This window comes from Palaemon carinicauda, chromosome 29 (assembly GCF_036898095.1).
Source record: "Palaemon carinicauda isolate YSFRI2023 chromosome 29, ASM3689809v2, whole genome shotgun sequence".
NCBI lineage: Eukaryota > Metazoa > Arthropoda > Malacostraca > Decapoda > Palaemonidae > Palaemon > Palaemon carinicauda.
Genome location: NC_090753.1, coordinates 15,858,146 through 15,868,145, shown reverse-complemented (window position 1 = coordinate 15,868,145; position 10,000 = coordinate 15,858,146).

The window sequence follows — 10,000 nt, the reverse complement described above, 5'->3', positions numbered from 1 at the left end:
TAAAAGATGACAAAAGATTTTGATAGAAAAAGGAGAAATGTAATACTAAAAATTAATAAGATTAAAACTAAGAATATATTTATTGAAAATAAAAAGAGACAACTAACCTCTAGAGATTGTTAACATATATTTGTCATTAGAACAGACAGTAATTGTTTCCCCTGTTCACGAGACCGAAATTAAAAGAAGGCTAAACATGGAATGGAGAGATTTTGGTAAAGGATATGAGATTTTATAAAGTAATTTCTCAGATGCTACTATCAATATTAAATTATAAATGAGAAACTTAGGGCTTACTAAAGCGTCAGAGCATAAGCTAGTTACACCTCAACGAATCATGGAAAACTAATGATGGTAATAACAGTAAGGGAGAGAACAAGCAAGATTCAACCCTTCAGGATGTTGATCTAGAAAAAAAAAATTAAATCACAAAGGCCTACTTCTTGAAGTTAATGAGACACTAACCAAAAGGGGAAGTTCGGAGAGAATACTTCTAAATCTGTTAGTGAATCTCTTGAAGTTCTGCAGAGAACTTGCTTGTATGGCGAATAGTTTTGATTAGCATTTCAAGGAAGCTTAAGAACTTCGTTGCAAAAAAAACAGAATGTGTTAACACTTCCATCACTTAATTGTCTTTTATGTCATTAGTTTGCTTGATAAAAATGAAAATATTTCGATGGGATTTAACAGCATATATAGACAAATTTAATGCTTGGAGAGAGAGAGAGAGAGAGAGAGAGAGAGAGAGAGAGAGAGAGAGAGAGAGAGAGAGAGAGAGAGAGAGAGAGAGATCTTTTATTATAGGGGTTGCTGATAAATGCAAATCCTGATCTCCTATTGCCTTAGTAAAAAACTGATGAATCTTTTGGTACCGAAATTCTTCTCTCAAGTTTTGCCGAAATCAAAAGAGAGAGCAAGTATTGAGAAATGAGACTCTCTTCATGGACATAGACACACTCTAATTTCCATACACGCTACGTCTCTCTCTCTCTCTCTCTCTCTCTCTCTCTCTCTCTCTCTCTCTCTCATAACATTTTTTATTTCATATTGTTTAACTAATTAGTAAATGCTTTCAGTGTTAATGAAATCTGTGGAGTCCCTGCGTCAAATATACTGTACAGTTTTTTCTAATAATAAAAACGTTTAACCAATTTCCCCAAAAAGTCATTAGGGATAAGATAACACCGAATCCTTAAATGTATTATTTGAAAAAAGTAACGATAGTGCAGAGCCGTGAAGCTTTAATAAAAACACAATACCAATAAGGATTTGCCAGTGTTAAACCTCAATAAGATTGAACCTAAAAAAAGGGTTAAAAGTTTTATAAAGGCTATGACTCAAAACAATTATTTAAATAAGTTCAATAGGGGAAGGTAACTGTTGTGCTTATGACGTCATTCTGCTTCTTGTATTTTCTTCATGTTCATAATTAAATTCATAATGAATTAAACTCCATTATGATTCGTAATCCCAGATTATTGGTCTATGGCATTATGTAATATTGATCTTACCTCCTACTTGAATAAAGGATCAAAGACGATTAGGAAAGGATTATGCAAAATAATTTCTGGAGATGTTTTTTTTTAGAAATAATAGGTCTATGAGACATATCCTCTCATTTCATTGAACTCTTTAACTCTACTGTCATTGGTATGTAATATGACTATTATTATTTGTATTTGTACTATGTAGGGAATATTTATTATTATTATTATTATTATTATTATTATTATTATTATTATTATTATTATTATTATCATCATCTATGCTAGGGTGATTATGCGATCGAGTAGGTTTAATTATTTATTTGTTGTCTGTGTGTCTGCGGACATGATTACTTCAAAGGTACTTGACGAATTTTGACGGAATTTTCACCACAGACAGATCTTAAGTCATGGACGACCCCTTTGAATTTTTGAGATGTTTCGGATCCAGATTCGCATTATTCGCCATTTTAAAGATAACGCCGAACCAACCCGACGGATTTTGACGAAATTTCCACCATAGATAGATTTTAGGCCATGGACGACTCCATAAACCTTGACAGAGGTCAGAAATCTCAAAGTACTCTTTTATTTAATTATTTATTTATTTATTATTATTATTATTATTATTATTATTATTATTATTATTATGGTTGTTGTTGTTGTTGTTGTTGTTGTTTTTGTTGATGCTGTTGTTTTCATTGTTGTTGTTGTTGTTGTTGTAGTTGTTGTTTTATAATCATTATTATTTACCAGTATTTCATTATTACTATCACCACCCTTTTTTCTCACAGAACTAGAGAACTTAACAGTTCCTTGAAAGCTCTCTTCGTGTTTACATTTTCAATTACATTTTACAGAAATATCAATGTGAATTTGTTCTACTATGCTTAGACTCACACTATTATGTGTGATTATAATATCACTATTATTATCATTATCATTGATACTATCAATGTTTATTATCACCGACACTATAAACTATAATAAAGGTTAATTTGAAACGTCATTGCCTGGCAATCTGCTGGACGAGAGTTCAAACTCAACTTAAGCTCAATAGCTCTAGTAGTGTGTGAAAACTCACTAATCTTAAGACCCAGAAAGCGAATTGAAAGAAGGTTGAAGTGGTTGTAATGTCTACCTCTTGAGTCATTAGCAGCCATTGTCTGGCCCTCCCTAGTCCTATTTTGATGAATAGGTTTAGTATGCTGATTATATGAATATGTAGTCAATATCTACGACATTGTTTTGTCCCTTGCCTCTGCCATTCATGAGTGACCTTTAAACCGAATTTTACGGGAGTTTAGTTCCGTCTCATTCTATAGTTTTATTCCTTCAATTCATAATAATATTCACGTGATTGCACCTTCGTCCTATTTATTCGACTTCTTTTTAATCCTAAATCCATCGTTACTTTATTTTTGTTATCCTTCGATTCCTTCCAATTCTTATAACCGATTGATTCCTTTGTCATTTATGCATCCGCCTTTTCAGGATATGTTCAGTTTTGATCAAATTGACTGTAACTAACTGAAAAAAGTCTCTCTCTCTCTCTCTCTCTCTCTCTCTCTCTCTCTCTCTCTCTCTCTCTCTCTCTCTCTCTCTCTCTAAAGCATGTTAGAGTTGATCACTTGAATAGTTATGATTATGTGTTGGCAAAAGCTTCTACTCAATAAATTATTAATTATAATTCGGATGACAAAAATTAACGATGGAACATTTGGTTGTGTTATTTCATTAAAGTCATCGATTCTTGATTTTTCCTTTCGAATCTATATGAATTACACAAAGCTAAGTAATGTCAAGGTGGAATATATACTTAGCCACAAGTATTAGGGTCTAACTTTCTTTACTCGATGGCAATAGTCCAACACTCCCCATTAAACTCTCTCTTCCCATCTTCGAGATTCAATTCTAATCTTTACTCTTCTGACTTCACCCTTTATTAACGTCATGCACTTGGCACATTTTATGATGGAAATTTTCTCCTTCATAGATATTTCCAGGCAAGAAACCAAGGGAAGTTCCATAAGATTCAGGCGTGGCAAGTGTAGGTCTTTAGGAGACGCTTATCCCGAGCATGGTTAATTTAGAGGTTGCCATATCCCCAATCAACAATGAAAAAGGTCCCTTACATACTTGGAACCTTAATGACTATGACTGAGTAATTAAAACTAACCAAAATGGTGTCTCGCCTTGGCTCAGAGTAAGATGATTAAAACTTCGTTGACTTGGAAGTGGTCTGAAGAGGTAATCTCGCGTTTCTTACCAGTCGGAATATAATCATTTTAGATATTTTGACGCACTTTTTTAATCAAAGTTGCTACGAAAGAAAACATGGTAAAAAGGATTTTGTAATCACTATATTCAGTTCTTTATGAAATTTAATTCAACATTTTATTTTTTTTTTTCTTGAATCAATTTGGGATAGATTGTGTACGGTTATTTATTTGGAGCGTTTTATTGTTTATTTGTTATGCATTATGCTAACGGTATTATTTTGATATGCCAACATACAAGTTCTATTTTCTGATCGTTGATCAACGCCAACTATTACCATCTCTTGTTTAGCCTTTCTATTTATGTCACTATATGCTCAATTTCTTTTAAATCTCTTAAATCTCTCCTACCGAGTGCCATGACTTAAAACCTTTAGACTTTGCCTCTGAATCAGGCTGTAGGCAAATTATAAATGAAGCTACTGACAGGTCTGGTAATTGCTTTGGACCTCGTATACACTGACCCCCCTGGCATTATAACTAGTAAGGTTGGTTCTCCAGTCGGGACATCTGATCACACCTTGATTTCATCAGTAGTGAAGACTGAGCACCCTGTCCCTGATGTATCATACTCTTGTAAAATTTATATGATGTCCCAAGAAGACTTTGCATGATCTTTTGTGCTTGAATTGGTCACAATTATATAGTAGTGTAGATCCTGTTGTTCCTTTGAATGAGAATCTAGTCAACATAATTGATAGGCATATCCCTTCTCGTGGGCTGAGGTACCGAGTGAAGGACAAACCGTGATTAAATGATAATTGAAGACGTGCTTATTTGGAGAAGCAGGAGGCCTATCACCTTCGGAGGGGTAACAGATCATATTTGACCTGGAACAACAATACTCAGCTTCAAGCTTTTGTTCAGAGACTTTATGCCTCAAATGAAAATGAATACAATTAAACCATAAAAGAAACGTCTTTTGGTACAACTCAGGAGCATAAATGGTGGTCTACCCTTAAATCTGCACTCTTTGGTGTAGATGCAACGGTTTTTCCTTTACTTAAAGTAGATGGCTCAGTCACTCACTGTCAAAAGGAAAAGGCACCCTTTTTGGCTAATGTTTTTTACAGTAAACAGGGTAATGAAAAAACTTGAACTTCCTCATTCCTGTTTTCCTGAGGCTAAACTATCTAGTAAAGCTTTTCTATCTCGTGAAATTAAAGCTCTGTTGATAGACCTTGATGCTTATGGAGGTGTACACCCAAATGGTATTTTACTTTTATTTTTTATAAAGACTGCAGATTTCTTAGCTCCAAAGTTATCTGTTATTATGCGCAATTTAGCAAGAAGAGGAGCTCTTAGCAATTGTTGTAAAATTGGTAATGTTACTCCTCTATGTGAAGGTGTTTGTGGTAGCTCAAGTCCCATTGATTACCGCCCAATTTTCATAAGTCCCATATTATCTAAAGTTTTCGAACGTCTTCTGGCAAAATGTCTTAATAGGTTTGCTGAAGATAATCATCTATTCCCTAGTTTGCAATTTAGTTTTCGTAGAATTCTTGGAGCATGTGATGCCATTTTTACAATCTCCAATGCTGGAGAGAAAATAACTGACTTTGGTCAGGACGTTTGTATGATTGGCCTTGATTTTAGTGCTGCCTTTGACTGCGTTAATCATGAGGCCCTTGTTTTCATGTTCAAACAGTTGGGAGTGGGTGGGTCGTTTCTTAGCATTATCATTGATGTTTCAAGTAATAGATCGCAAAGAGTTGTTGTTGTTTGGGCACCATAGTGAGTATAGGAATGTGATATCTGGTGTTCCACAGGTTAGTAATCTTGACCCATTACTTCTCATACTATATACTCATGACATGTGGTTTGGCTTAGAAAACAAGCTTGTTGCATATGCAGATGATGCATTGTTATTTTTAGCTGTGAAATTTCTTGGAGTTTCCTACTAGACTCCTGTTAAAAAATTTTCCGAGCCGCGCATGCGCACTAGGCATCTTGTGACGTCAAAGGAACTCCATAGTATTGTTTCTTTCTATCAGAATCTAATTATCGTAAATCACAAAGTATTTATCACTTTCCTAGACACTGTATTAAGAGCCCATTATTCGTCACGCACTGTAAACATCAAATATGCCTACTAATAGCGCATATATAGCAGTTGAAGAGACAGGGAGAGGTGGAGAAGAGAGAGACAAACCACCGTTGTCGTCGCTTTCAAACCCAACACAACAAGTTTTAAGAGGGTACAAGAAGAGTGAATTGCAGAAACACTGTACTCAGCTGGGACTTGGAGGTATATGGACTAATAAAGAAACCCTAATTGATAAACTGACCACTTATTATGGAAGTCTTGAAGAAACACTTTCGCCGCCTGATGGCACCCATGAGATAGAAAATGAGAGACTAATCCCAAATTCGGCAGAACTACTTAACCGATTTGAAGCGTTTGTTAGGGAAACTAAAGACAATTTTTATGTTGTGAATAATTCCCTGGCAGAGAAGGAAAAAGAAATAGAGGAGCTTAAAACTAAACTTTATTTTGCTGAAGAAACTATCAAACACTTAAAAGAAAGCCTTCAGAAACAGAATAGATCGCGGTCCCGTCAAACTCTGGCATCCACTTCTAATGAAGGAAATATATTACTCATTGGAGATTCTTGTTTAAAAGAAGTAAAGTCTAGTGACCTCAACGATAAGGCTATGATCAGAACCCTCCCCGAAGCAAATCTGGATCTACTAAAGTCCTGGATTAGGGAAAAACTGGAAATTTCACCGAAAGAATGCATCATCTACTGTGGCACTCAGGACCTGCTTGACGAAGATGTAGCGTTGGAAAGAGTCCTCGATAACCTGGGCGCCATTGTAGCTGAACTCAAAGAGAAAAATAATGACATTGTAGTGAAGGTTTGTGAACTTGTTCCGGCTCTAGAAGCAAGACATGATTTGAATAGTAAAATAAATCAATATAACTGTAAATTGTTAGAATGGTGTGACAGAAATGGTGTTGTTTTAATTGAGACACAAAGGTTTTTTAAGCTGGGAACAGGTGATATCGATACAAATTGCTATGAAAACCAGGATGATAAAAACTATGATTTGCTAAATAGAATTGGTGCGGTTAGGTTGCTAGATGCAATTTCATCTATATGCACAAATGACTTTCTCTGTTATAATTGGAAAGAAATCAAGTCAAATATATGTAATCTGAAAAATAAGGACTATAGGTTTAATCATGTAAAGAGTAAAAGTAGCAACCTTAAGATAAATCGGGAGGTAGAAGGAAGGAATAAAAATAGGTTACATAGAAATAGCTATCAACACTCAAGGAATAATACTTATCATCAAGGTAGACTTGGTTATGGTAGAGACCAATCGTACTTTAGTAGTGCAAATGCTAGACAAGGATATGATAGACCTAATAGAGAAGTTAACGACTACTATTATTCATATACCGAAAGAAATAGGTATGGGTGTTACAAATGTGGTGAATTTAATCACCACCAATCCGACTGTAGGTTCGACCATAAGGTTAGGTGTTACTCATGCCATGAATATGGACACAAAAGCAAACAATGTCAGAAAAATATCCATTACTAGGACATAGGCCAAGAAGGCAGTGCCATTGAGAATGCTAAATGTAATGATTTTCTAAAAATTGTACACATAAATGCCCAATCAATACTTGGTCATATACTTGAAATTCAGTTAATGATAGAAGAACAAAAAATCGATATTTTATGTATTAGTGAGACATGGCTGTATCCTTATATAAGTGATACCTTCATTCATATACCTGAGTATAATATATATCGTGAGGATCATGGTCGAGGTGGAGGTGTATGTTTGTATATAAGGAATTATTTGAAAGTCACCGAGCTGAAATTTGGGATCGAAAAACAGGAGGGAGTGGAAGATAAGTGGGTCTCCGTCCAACATCGAAAATTTCGCTCTATTGTTGTCGGGTGCGTGTACCGCCATCCTAAAGCTGCTGTTACCTCTTTTAACTATATTTCAGACGTCTTTAAGGAAGTAATTTTACGCAATAAACCTATTTTCATTTACGGGGATTTTAATGATGATCTGTTAAAAAAGGAGAACAAACTGGGTAAGCTAATTAAAAATTTAAGATTTGACCAGATTGTAGATAAGCCCACACGAATCACTTCTACCTCAGCATCCCTTATCGATCTAGTCATTACAAATGCTAAATATATGATAACAAAATCAGAGGTAACCCCTAGCTCAATAGCAGATCACGAGAATATTTTAACTTTGCTGAACGTTCGTAAACCGAAAAAGCAAACTATTTTTAAAACTTTTAGGTGCTTGAAAAATTACTCTCAAGAAACTCTTTGCTCTCTACATATGAATAATGTTCACATATTGAATGAAATTTTAAGTACCGATAACGTAAGTAAGCAAGTAGAAATTTTAACCAATGTTTTCACATCCTGTGTAGATATGTGCGCACCTGTGGTTACTAGAGAAGTAACTCGTCCCCCTGCCCCTTGGATTTCTGATACCATAAAAGAGACGATAATGGTAAGAGATAACGTAAAGAAAAAGCTAAAAAATCAAAGAGAAAATACTCAGCTTAGAGAAACTCATAAGGAACTGAAGAAAAAGGTAAACTCGATGTTAACTGATAGTAGAAAGCAGTACTATAAACAAGAATTTAAAAATGTTAAAGGTGACATGGCTGCTACGTGGAAGATTACTAATAATATGCTTTTCAATAGAATAAACAGCGATACGAATAAGCTGAATTGTGATACCAAAGATGATTTGCAACGTAAAGCTGAAGAGTTTAACGAATTCTTTGCAGAAGTGGGGAGAAAGACCTTTGAAAAAACACAGGAAGAACTGCATAACCGCATGCCTTTGGAAACAGACCCTATATCCCTCACAGTAGAGTCGATAGTTTTAAACCAAGGCCAGTGGACTTGAACACAGTAATCTTAGTCATTAAAGATTTGAAAGAAACTAACGCCTTTGGATCTGATGGTATTTGTTTACGTTTCATTAGAGATGGTTTATATGTTATTGCTTTTTACCTAACGATAATTATCAATACATCAATTATTACTTATTCATATCCAGACATATGGAAAATTCCCCATGTCATTCCGCTCTTCAAAAGCGGGGATGCCGACGATATCTCTAATTACCGTCCCATTTCCTTGCTACCTGTTCTATCGAAAGTACTTGAAAAAGTTATTGCAAATCAGTTAACTGAATTTTTAGAGGAAAATAAACTAATCTCTTTAAGCCAACATGGATTCCGACCAAAATTGTCTACTGAAACAGCCCTGTTAAAATTATCTGACAAGATTTATGAAAATATAGACAACAAAAAAGTTTCCTTACTTTCATTACTAGATTTATCTAAGGCTTTTGATAGCGTAAATCATGCCATATTATTAGAGAAATGTACGTGGATGAATATTGATCAGAGCTGGTTTAAGAGCTACCTTGAGAATAGGTTTCAGTCTGTCAGGCTAAGTGGTGCTGTATCATCGAAGAAAAATATTCAATTTGGAGTACCTCAGGGATCAATTCTCGGCCCTATACTTTTTATGGTATATGTTAATGATCTCGTGAGATCAATACCTGGCTGTTTTATAATTCAATATGCTGATGACACGCAAATACTAATAGAAGGTGACATTAAGGATATAGCCGACATGATTTGTAAGGCAGAAGACATTCTAAACAGAGCTAAAGATTACTTTTTGAGAAATGGCTTACTTTTAAATGAGAAAAAGACAGTTTATCATTATTGGATCCAGGCAATATGTTTCAGATATTGGAGATGAGGTACAGATAAATTTCAATGGAAATATAATTAAGCCAATGACGACTGTGAAAAATTTAGGTGTTCATTTCGATCGGTACATGAACTTTGACTATCACATAGACGAAATGTATAAAAAGGTAATGGGTACTCTTATATACTTGAATAGAATAAAAGATAATTTTGAGTCAAGTACTCGCAAGATAGTCGTCCAGTCACTAGCTTTAAGTTTTATGAAATATTGCTTAAAAGTTTGGGGATGTACTAACAAATCACAGCTACAAAGAGTACAAAAGCTGCAGAACTTTGCAGCAAGAGTGGCTGTTGGCAACGTTAGAAAGTTTGAACATGTAACTCCACATTTAAAGGAATTGGAATGGTTGAAAATTAGAGACCAGTATACTCTTGACATGTGCACTATGGTATATAAAGCTTTAAATGATAAAATTCCAGATTGGTTATACAGTTTCCCACCTGTATCTTTATTA